We start from the raw sequence: 12,907 nt of genomic DNA, 5'->3' as shown, positions 1-12,907 counted from the left end.
TCAAGCTCAACAGCATCTCCAAAGCAAAAAATGGTCAACAGCAACATTCAGACGGTTTCGTACTGCTCAATTGCTACATTAAAACGGTATGTTTCTTTTTCACAACTGGAAAAAAAACGATCGTGACAGCATTCGAACCTGTAATCTTCACATCCGAAGTCCGACGCCTTATCCATTAGGCCACACGGTCACTGACAACCAATACAACATGTATACGACTCATCTCGCAACGCTCACACCCCTGAGGATTTGTGTTTTCGTTCTACACAGCCGCTGCCCCTTGCTCTTTCCCACCCATTCGTAACATTCAACCTCTTACGAGACCGACCAAATATAGACTGAGAAACAAGACCACACACTTTGTGCATTCGGAATCGAAGGGAGGGCGTCCCTCGCCGCATTTGCTACGATGGCCATTTGCTACTTCTGCAGAAGCGGCGACGGCGGCGACGACGACGACGACCGCGAGAGGCTCTGAGATATGTGAGAAATACATCTATAAAATGTAATTCAAACTGCCTCGTTCCACCTTATGCTGTACCGCTTTGGCAAATGCTTTATCTGCGCCATTCGCCTTAATCACATCTGAGAGTAATTCTTAATAAAACGCCTGTCGCTAATTGTTCGTCATCACAGATACTGTTTGCTATACGGCCACGACGCGCAACTGATTTCCAAAATTCATCTTTCTCCTGTGAGGACGGAACTTACGACCCCTGGTTTATTAGACCAATGCTCTAACACTGAGCTAAAGTGGCGCGGCCTAGCGGTACTCTTGGGTACTTCGTCCTTACGGTCGTCTGCATCATCAGACTTCAGCTGACAACACGTCATTTTAGCGGCTAATATTTGCAGCTATGGCAACCCATTACTGCTTGGCTACACTTCTGACACGTAACCGATGTGCTCTCCAAATAACAACACTTGCATTTCAGAACATGTCTTTCACACATGTCTACAAAATCACCTTCACCTTCAAATACAGTTTCCTCGCGACAGACAGAGACGTAGGCAAAGTTTAAAGTTGCTATTTCCATTACATCTCATTAATCAGAAAAACGGTAATTTACATCTGCAGCGGAACAAAATTCCGTTCCGCCCAGCGTGTGGCTCGAACCCACGACCCTGGAAATAAGAGTGTGACGCTCTACCGACTGAGCTAGCCGGCTACCTCGGTGAATACCTGCCGGGTAGCACGTCACACAGTACTCGTTTGGGTTGGGTGGTCCCATACAGAATCTCTCCATGCTGCCTAATGTTTTCCTAACGTCACACTCGTCACGTACTTCACTTTTATGTCATAATCATTTCTGAGAGGTAAAGAAATTGCATTACAACATGCAGAGCTAGTGGCGTCAAAATTAACACACATACTTTACGTGACTCAAAAGCCGAACGAGTTACTTTCCGAAGTTGTTTTAGATGTGCAAATGCCAGTCAAAACACGCGGTGTCGGTACTCTGCCGACCATTTCGCTAGTTAACACCGGTCTTGTTGTGTGTGTTTCAAGCTCAAGAGCATCTCCAAAGCAAAAATTGGTCAACAGCAACATTCAGACGGTTTCGTACTGCTCAATTGCTACATTAAAACGGTATGTTTCTTTTTCACAACTGGAAAAAAAAACGATCGTGACAGCATTCGAACCTGTAATCTTCACATCCGAAGTCCGACGCCTTATCCATTAAGCCACACGGTCACTGACGACCAATACAACATGTATACGACTCATCTCGCAACGCTCACACCCCTGAGGATTTGTGTTTTCGTTCTACACAGCCGCTGCCCCTTGCTCTTTCCCACCCATTCCTAACATTCAACCTCTTACGAGACCGACCAAATATAGACTGAGAAACAAGACCACACACTTTGTGCATTCGGAATCGAAGGCAGGGCGTCCCTCGCCGCATTTGCTACGATGGCCATTTGCTACTTCTGCAGAAGCGGCGACGGCGGCGGCGGCGACGGCGGCGACGACGACGACGACGACGACGACCGCGAGAGGCTCTGAGATATGTGAGAAATACATCTATAAAATGTAATTCAAACTGCCTCGTTCCACCTTATGCTGTACCGCTTTGGCAAATGCTTTATCTGCGCCATTCGCCTTAATCACATCTGAGAGTAATTCTTAATAAAACGCCTGTCGCTAATTGTTCGTCATCACAGATACTGTTTGCTATACGGCCACGACGCGCAACTGATTTCCAAAATTCATCTTTCTCCTGTGAGGACGGAACTTACGACCCCTGGTTTATTAGACCAATGCTCTAACACTGAGCTAAAGTGGCGCGGCCTAGCGGTACTCTTGGGTACTTCGTCCTTACGGTCGTCTGCATCATCAGACTTCAGCTGACAACACGTCATTTTAGCGGCTAATATTTGCAGCTATGGCGACCCATTACTGCTTGGGTACACATCTGACACGTAACCGATGTGCTCTCCAAATAACAACACTTGCATTTCAGAACCTGTCTTTCACACATGTCTACAAAATCACCTTCACCTTCAAATACAGTTTCCTCGCGACAGACAGAGACGTAGGCAAAGTTTAAAGTTGCTATTTCCATTACATCTCATTAATCAGAAAAACGGTAATTTACATCTGCAGCGGAACAAAATTCCGTTCCGCCCAGCGTGTGGCTCGAACCCACGACCCTGGAAATAAGAGTGTGACGCTCTACCGACTGAGCTAGCCGGCTACCTCGGTGAATACCTGCCGGGTAGCACGTCACACAGTACTCGTTTGGGTTGGGTGGTCCCATACAGAATCTCTCCATGCTGCCTAATGTACTCGTCACGTACTTCACTTTTATGTCATAATCATTTCTGAGAGGTAAAGAAATTGCATTACAACATGCAGAGCTAGTGGCGTCAAAATTAACACACATACTTGATGTGACTCAAAAGCCGAACGAGTTTCTTTCCGACGTTGTTTTACATGTGCAAATGCCAGTCAAAACACGCGGTGTCGGTACTCTGCCGACCATTTCGCTAGTTAACACCGGTCTTGTTGTGTGTGTTTCAAGCTCAAGAGCATCTCCAAAGCAAAAAATGGTCAACAGCAACATTCAGACGGTTTCGTACTGCTCAATTGCTACATTAAAACGGTATGTTTCTTTTTCAGAACTGGAAAAAAAACGATCGTGACAGCATTCGAACCTGTAATCTTCACATCCGAAGTCCGACGCCTTATCCATTAAGCCACACGGTCACTGACGACCAATACAACATGTATACGACTCATCTCGCAACGCTCACACCCCTGAGGATTTGTGTTTTCGTTCTACACAGCCGCTGCCCCTTGCTCTTTCCCACCCATTCGTAACATTCAACCTCTTACGAGACCGACCAAATATAGACTGAGAAACAAGACCACACACTTTGTGCATTCGGAATCGAAGGCAGGGCGTCCCTCGCCGCATTTGCTACGATGGCCATTTGCTACTTCTGCAGAAGCGGCGACGGCGGCGGCGGCGACGGCGGCGACGACGACCGCGAGAGGCTCTGAGATATGTGAGAAATACATCTATAAAATGTAATTCAAACTGCCTCGTTCCACCTTATGCTGTACCGCTTTGGCAAATGCTTTATCTGCGCCATTCGCCTTAATCACATCTGAGAGTAATTCTTAATAAAACGCCTGTCGCTAATTGTTCGTCATCACAGATACTGTTTGCTATACGGCCACGACGCGCAACTGATTTCCAAAATTCATCTTTCTCCTGTGAGGACGGAACTTACGACCCCTGGTTTATTAGACCAATGCTCTAACACTGAGCTAAAGTGGCGCGGCCTAGCGGTACTCTTGGGTACTTCGTCCTTACGGTCGTCTGCATCATCAGACTTCAGCTGACAACACGTCATTTTAGCGGCTAATATTTGCAGCTATGGCGACCCATTACTGCTTGGGTACACATCTGACACGTAACCGATGTGCTCTCCAAATAACAACACTTGCATTTCAGAACCTGTCTTTCACACATGTCTACAAAATCACCTTCACCTTCAAATACAGTTTCCTCGCGACAGACAGAGACGTAGGCAAAGTTTAAAGTTGCTATTTCCATTACATCTCATTAATCAGAAAAACGGTAATTTACATCTGCAGCGGAACAAAATTCCGTTCCGCCCAGCGTGTGGCTCGAACCCACGACCCTGGAAATAAGAGTGTGACGCTCTACCGACTGAGCTAGCCGGCTACCTCGGTGAATACCTGCCGGGTAGCACGTCACACAGTACTCGTTTGGGTTGGGTGGTCCCATACAGAATCTCTCCATGCTGCCTAATGTTTTCCTAACGTCACACTCGTCACGTACTTCACTTTTATGTCATAATCATTTCTGAGAGGTAAAGAAATTGCATTACAACATGCAGAGCTAGTGGCGTCAAAATTAACACACATACTTGATGTGACTCAAAAGCCGAACGAGTTTCTTTCCGACGTTGTTTTACATGTGCAAATGCCAGTCAAAACACGCGGTGTCGGTACTCTGCCGACCATTTCGCTAGTTAACACCGGTCTTGTTGTGTGTGTTTCAAGCTGAAGAGCATCTCCAAAGCAAAAAATGGTCAACAGCAACATTCAGACGGATTCGTACTGCTCAATTGCTACATTAAAACGGTATGTTTCTTTTTCAGAACTGGAAAAAAAACGATCGTGACAGCATTCGAACCTGTAATCTTCACATCCGAAGTCCGACGCCTTATCCATTAGGCCACACGGTCACTGACGACCAATACAACATGTATACGACTCATCTCGCAACGCTCACACCCCTGAGGATTTGTGTTTTCGTTCTACACAGCCGCTGCCCCTTGCTCTTTCCCACCCATTCGTAACATTCAACCTCTTACGAGACCGACCAAATATAGACTGAGAAACAAGACCACACACTTTGTGCATTCGGAATCGAAGGCAGGGCGTCCCTCGCCGCATTTGCTACGATGGCCATTTGCTACTTCTGCAGAAGCGACGACGACGACGACGACGACGACCGCGAGAGGCTCTGAGATATGTGAGAAATACATCTATAAAATGTAATTCAAACTGCCTCGTTCCACCTTATGCTGTACCGCTTTGGCAAATGCTTTATCTGCGCCATTCGCCTTAATCACATCTGAGAGTAATTCTTAATAAAACGCCTGTCGCTAATTGTTCGTCATCACAGATACTGTTTGCTATACGGCCACGACGCGCAACTGATTTCCAAAATTCATCTTTCTCCTGTGAGGACGGAACTTACGACCCCTGGTTTATTAGACCAATGCTCTAACACTGAGCTAAAGTGGCGCGGCCTAGCGGTACTCTTGGGTACTTCGTCCTTACGGTCGTCTGCATCATCAGACTTCAGCTGACAACACGTCATTTTAGCGGCTAATATTTGCAGCTATGGCAACCCATTACTGCTTGGGTACACATCTGACACGTAACCGATGTGCTCTCCAAATAACAACACTTGCATTTCAGAACATGTCTTTCACACATGTCTACAAAATCACCTTCACCTTCAAATACAGTTTCCTCGCGACAGACAGAGACGTAGGCAAAGTTTAAAGTTGCTATTTCCATTACATCTCATTAATCAGAAAAACGGTAATTTACATCTGCAGCGGAACAAAATTCCGTTCCGCCCAGCGTGTGGCTCGAACCCACGACCCTGGAAATAAGAGTGTGACGCTCTACCGACTGAGCTAGCCGGCTACCTCGGTGAATACCTGCCGGGTAGCACGTCACACAGTACTCGTTTGGGTTGGGTGGTCCCATACAGAATCTCTCCATGCTGCCTAATGTTTTCCTAACGTCACACTCGTCACGTACTTCACTTTTATGTCATAATCATTTCTGAGAGGTAAAGAAATTGCATTACAACATGCAGAGCTAGTGGCGTCAAAATTAACACACATACTTTACGTGACTCAAAAGCCGAACGAGTTACTTTCCGAAGTTGTTTTAGATGTGCAAATGCCAGTCAAAACACGCGGTGTCGGTACTCTGCCGACCATTTCGCTAGTTAACACCGGTCTTGTTGTGTGTGTTTCAAGCTCAACAGCATCTCCAAAGCAAAAAATGGTCAACAGCAACATTCAGACGGTTTCGTACTGCTCAATTGCTACATTAAAACGGTATGTTTCTTTTTCACAACTGGAAAAAAAACGATCGTGACAGCATTCGAACCTGTAATCTTCACATCCGAAGTCCGACGCCTTATCCATTAGGCCACACGGTCACTGACAACCAATACAACATGTATACGACTCATCTCGCAACGCTCACACCCCTGAGGATTTGTGTTTTCGTTCTACACAGCCGCTGCCCCTTGCTCTTTCCCACCCATTCGTAACATTCAACCTCTTACGAGACCGACCAAATATAGACTGAGAAACAAGACCACACACTTTGTGCATTCGGAATCGAAGGGAGGGCGTCCCTCGCCGCATTTGCTACGATGGCCATTTGCTACTTCTGCAGAAGCGGCGACGGCGGCGACGACGACGACGACCGCGAGAGGCTCTGAGATATGTGAGAAATACATCTATAAAATGTAATTCAAACTGCCTCGTTCCACCTTATGCTGTACCGCTTTGGCAAATGCTTTATCTGCGCCATTCGCCTTAATCACATCTGAGAGTAATTCTTAATAAAACGCCTGTCGCTAATTGTTCGTCATCACAGATACTGTTTGCTATACGGCCACGACGCGCAACTGATTTCCAAAATTCATCTTTCTCCTGTGAGGACGGAACTTACGACCCCTGGTTTATTAGACCAATGCTCTAACACTGAGCTAAAGTGGCGCGGCCTAGCGGTACTCTTGGGTACTTCGTCCTTACGGTCGTCTGCATCATCAGACTTCAGCTGACAACACGTCATTTTAGCGGCTAATATTTGCAGCTATGGCAACCCATTACTGCTTGGCTACACTTCTGACACGTAACCGATGTGCTCTCCAAATAACAACACTTGCATTTCAGAACATGTCTTTCACACATGTCTACAAAATCACCTTCACCTTCAAATACAGTTTCCTCGCGACAGACAGAGACGTAGGCAAAGTTTAAAGTTGCTATTTCCATTACATCTCATTAATCAGAAAAACGGTAATTTACATCTGCAGCGGAACAAAATTCCGTTCCGCCCAGCGTGTGGCTCGAACCCACGACCCTGGAAATAAGAGTGTGACGCTCTACCGACTGAGCTAGCCGGCTACCTCGGTGAATACCTGCCGGGTAGCACGTCACACAGTACTCGTTTGGGTTGGGTGGTCCCATACAGAATCTCTCCATGCTGCCTAATGTTTTCCTAACGTCACACTCGTCACGTACTTCACTTTTATGTCATAATCATTTCTGAGAGGTAAAGAAATTGCATTACAACATGCAGAGCTAGTGGCGTCAAAATTAACACACATACTTTACGTGACTCAAAAGCCGAACGAGTTACTTTCCGAAGTTGTTTTAGATGTGCAAATGCCAGTCAAAACACGCGGTGTCGGTACTCTGCCGACCATTTCGCTAGTTAACACCGGTCTTGTTGTGTGTGTTTCAAGCTCAAGAGCATCTCCAAAGCAAAAATTGGTCAACAGCAACATTCAGACGGTTTCGTACTGCTCAATTGCTACATTAAAACGGTATGTTTCTTTTTCACAACTGGAAAAAAAACGATCGTGACAGCATTCGAACCTGTAATCTTCACATCCGAAGTCCGACGCCTTATCCATTAGGCCACACGGTCACTGACGACCAATACAACATGTATACGACTCATCTCGCAACGCTCACACCCCTGAGGATTTGTGTTTTCGTTCTACACAGCCGCTGCCCCTTGCTCTTTCCCACCCATTCGTAACATTCAACCTCTTACGAGACCGACCAAATATAGACTGAGAAACAAGACCACACACTTTGTGCATTCGGAATCGAAGGCAGGGCGTCCCTCGCCGCATTTGCTACGATGGCCATTTGCTACTTCTGCAGAAGCGGCGACGGCGGCGGCGACGACGACGACGACGACGACGACCGCGAGAGGCTCTGAGATATGTGAGAAATACATCTATAAAATGTAATTCAAACTGCCTCGTTCCACCTTATGCTGTACCGCTTTGGCAAATGCTTTATCTGCGCCATTCGCCTTAATCACATCTGAGAGTAATTCTTAATAAAACGCCTGTCGCTAATTGTTCGTCATCACAGATACTGTTTGCTATACGGCCACGACGCGCAACTGATTTCCAAAATTCATCTTTCTCCTGTGAGGACGGAACTTACGACCCCTGGTTTATTAGACCAATGCTCTAACACTGAGCTAAAGTGGCGCGGCCTAGCGGTACTCTTGGGTACTTCGTCCTTACGGTCGTCTGCATCATCAGACTTCAGCTGACAACACGTCATTTTAGCGGCTAATATTTGCAGCTATGGCGACCCATTACTGCTTGGCTACACATCTGACACGTAACCGATGTGCTCTCCAAATAACAACACTTGCATTTCAGAACATGTCTTTCACACATGTCTACAAAATCACCTTCACCTTCAAATACAGTTTCCTCGCGACAGACAGAGACGTAGGCAAAGTTTAAAGTTGCTATTTCCATTACATCTCATTAATCAGAAAAACGGTAATTTACATCTGCAGCGGAACAAAATTCCGTTCCGCCCAGCGTGTGGCTCGAACCCACGACCCTGGAAATAAGAGTGTGACGCTCTACCGACTGAGCTAGCCGGCTACCTCGGTGAATACCTGCCGGGTAGCACGTCACACAGTACTCGTTTGGGTTGGGTGGTCCCATACAGAATCTCTCCATGCTGCCTAATGTTTTCCTAACGTCACACTCGTCACGTACTTCACTTTTATGTCATAATCATTTCTGAGAGGTAAAGAAATTGCATTACAACATGCAGAGCTAGTGGCGTCAAAATTAACACACATACTTGATGTGACTCAAAAGCCGAACGAGTTTCTTTCCGACGTTGTTTTACATGTGCAAATGCCAGTCAAAACACGCGGTGTCGGTACTCTGCCGACCATTTCGCTAGTTAACACCGGTCTTGTTGTGTGTGTTTCAAGCTCAAGAGCATCTCCAAAGCAAAAAATGGTCAACAGCAACATTCAGACGGATTCGTACTGCTCAATTGCTACATTAAAACGGTATGTTTCTTTTTCAGAACTGGAAAAAAAACGATCGTGACAGCATTCGAACCTGTAATCTTCACATCCGAAGTCCGACGCCTTATCCATTAGGCCACACGGTCACTGACGACCAATACAACATGTATACGACTCATCTCGCAACGCTCACACCCCTGAGGATTTGTGTTTTCGTTCTACACAGCCGCTGCCCCTTGCTCTTTCCCACCCATTCGTAACATTCAACCTCTTACGAGACCGACCAAATATAGACTGAGAAACAAGACCACACACTTTGTGCATTCGGAATCGAAGGCAGGGCGTCCCTCGCCGCATTTGCTACGATGGCCATTTGCTACTTCTGCAGAAGCGGCGACGGCGGCGGCGACGACGACGACGACGACGACGACGACGACCGCGAGAGGCTCTGAGATATGTGAGAAATACATCTATAAAATGTAATTCAAACTGCCTCGTTCCACCTTATGCTGTACCGCTTTGGCAAATGCTTTATCTGCGCCATTCGCCTTAATCACATCTGAGAGTAATTCTTAATAAAACGCCTGTCGCTAATTGTTCGTCATCACAGATACTGTTTGCTATACGGCCACGACGCGCAACTGATTTCCAAAATTCATCTTTCTCCTGTGAGGACGGAACTTACGACCCCTGGTTTATTAGACCAATGCTCTAACACTGAGCTAAAGTGGCGCGGCCTAGCGGTACTCTTGGGTACTTCGTCCTTACGGTCGTCTGCATCATCAGACTTCAGCTGACAACACGTCATTTTAGCGGCTAATATTTGCAGCTATGGCAACCCATTACTGCTTGGGTACACATCTGACACGTAACCGATGTGCTCTCCAAATAACAACACTTGCATTTCAGAACATGTCTTTCACACATGTCTACAAAATCACCTTCACCTTCAAATACAGTTTCCTCGCGACAGACAGAGACGTAGGCAAAGTTTAAAGTTGCTATTTCCATTACATCTCATTAATCAGAAAAACGGTAATTTACATCTGCAGCGGAACAAAATTCCGTTCCGCCCAGCGTGTGGCTCGAACCCACGACCCTGGAAATAAGAGTGTGACGCTCTACCGACTGAGCTAGCCGGCTACCTCGGTGAATACCTGCCGGGTAGCACGTCACACAGTACTCGTTTGGGTTGGGTGGTCCCATACAGAATCTCTCCATGCTGCCTAATGTTTTCCTAACGTCACACTCGTCACGTACTTCACTTTTATGTCATAATCATTTCTGAGAGGTAAAGAAATTGCATTACAACATGCAGAGCTAGTGGCGTCAAAATTAACACACATACTTTACGTGACTCAAAAGCCAAACGAGTTACTTTCCGAAGTTGTTTTAGATGTGCAAATGCCAGTCAAAACACGCGGTGTCGGTACTCTGCCGACCATTTCGCTAGTTAACACCGGTCTTGTTGTGTGTGTTTCAAGCTCAACAGCATCGCCAAAGCAAAAAATGGTCAACAGCAACATTCAGACGGTTTCGTACTGCTCAATTGCTACATTAAAACGGTATGTTTCTTTTTCACAACTGGAAAAAAAACGATCGTGACAGCATTCGAACCTGTAATCTTCACATCCGAAGTCCGACGCCTTATCCATTAGGCCACACGGTCACTGACAACCAATACAACATGTATACGACTCATCTCGCAACGCTCACACCCCTGAGGATTTGTGTTTTCGTTCTACACAGCCGCTGCCCCTTGCTCTTTCCCACCCATTCGTAACATTCAACCTCTTACGAGACCGACCAAATATAGACTGAGAAACAAGACCACACACTTTGTGCATTCGGAATCGAAGGGAGGGCGTCCCTCGCCGCATTTGCTACGATGGCCATTTGCTACTTCTGCAGAAGCGGCGACGGCGGCGACGACCACGACGACGACGACGACGACGACCGCGAGAGGCTCTGAGATATGTGAGAAATACATCTATAAAATGTAATTCAAACTGCCTCGTTCCACCTTATGCTGTACCGCTTTGGCAAATGCTTTATCTGCGCCATTCGCCTTAATCACATCTGAGAGTAATTCTTAATAAAACGCCTGTCGCTAATTGTTCGTCATCACAGATACTGTTTGCTATACGGCCACGACGCGCAACTGATTTCCAAAATTCATCTTTCTCCTGTGAGGACGGAACTTACGACCCCTGGTTTATTAGACCAATGCTCTAACACTGAGCTAAAGTGGCGCGGCCTAGCGGTACTCTTGGGTACTTCGTCCTTACGGTCGTCTGCATCATCAGACTTCAGCTGACAACACGTCATTTTAGCGGCTAATATTTGCAGCTATGGCAACCCATTACTGCTTGGGTACACATCTGACACGTAACCGATGTGCTCTCCAAATAACAACACTTGCATTTCAGAACCTGTCTTTCACACATGTCTACAAAATCACCTTCACCTTCAAATACAGTTTCCTCGCGACAGACAGAGACGTAGGCAAAGTTTAAAGTTGCTATTTCCATTACATCTCATTAATCAGAAAAACGGTAATTTACATCTGCAGCGGAACAAAATTCCGTTCCGCCCAGCGTGTGGCTCGAACCCACGACCCTGGAAATAAGAGTGTGACGCTCTACCGACTGAGCTAGCCGGCTACCTCGGTGAATACCTGCCGGGTAGCACGTCACACAGTACTCGTTTGGGTTGGGTGGTCCCATACAGAATCTCTCCATGCTGCCTAATGTTTTCCTAACGTCACACTCGTCACGTACTTCACTTTTATGTCATAATCATTTCTGAGAGGTAAAGAAATTGCATTACAACATGCAGAGCTAGTGGCGTCAAAATTAACACACATACTTGATGTGACTCAAAAGCCGAACGAGTTTCTTTCCGACGTTGTTTTACATGTGCAAATGCCAGTCAAAACACGCGGTGTCGGTACTCTGCCGACCATTTCGCTAGTTAACACCGGTCTTGTTGTGTGTGTTTCAAGCTCAAGAGCATCTCCAAAGCAAAAAATGCTCAACAGCAACATTCAGACGGTTTCGTACTGCTCAATTGCTACATTAAAACGGTATGTTTCTTTTTCAGAACTGGAAAAAAAACGATCGTGACAGCATTCGAACCTGTAATCTTCACATCCGAAGTCCGACGCCTTATCCATTAGGCCACACGGTCACTGACGACCAATACAACATGTATACGACTCATCTCGCAACGCTCACACCCCTGAGGATTTGTGTTTTCGTTCTACACAGCCGCTGCCCCTTGCTCTTTCCCACCCATTCGTAACATTCAACCTCTTACGAGACCGACCAAATATAGACTGAGAAACAAGACCACACACTTTGTGCATTCGGAATCGAAGGCAGGGCGTCCCTCGCCGCATTTGCTACGATGGCCATTTGCTACTTCTGCAGAAGCGGCGACGGCGGCGACGACGACGACGACGACGACGACGACCGCGAGAGGCTCTGAGATATGTGAGAAATACATCTATAAAATGTAATTCAAACTGCCTCGTTCCACCTTATGCTGTACCGCTTTGGCAAATGCTTTATCTGCGCCATTCGCCTTAATCACATCTGAGAGTAATTCTTAATAAAACGCCTGTAGCTAATTGTTCGTCATCACAGATACTGTTTGCTATACGGCCACGACGCGCAACTGATTTCCAAAATTCATCTTTCTCCTGTGAGGACGGAACTTACGACCCCTGGTTTATTAGACCAATGCTCTAACACTGAGCTAAAGTGGCGCGGCCTAGCGGTACTCTTGGGTACTTCGTCCTTA

This window comes from Schistocerca gregaria, unplaced genomic scaffold (genome assembly GCF_023897955.1).
Source record: "Schistocerca gregaria isolate iqSchGreg1 unplaced genomic scaffold, iqSchGreg1.2 ptg000001l___fragment_1, whole genome shotgun sequence".
Classification (NCBI taxonomy): Eukaryota; Metazoa; Arthropoda; class Insecta; order Orthoptera; family Acrididae; genus Schistocerca; species Schistocerca gregaria.
This window is presented reverse-complemented; position numbering follows the sequence as displayed.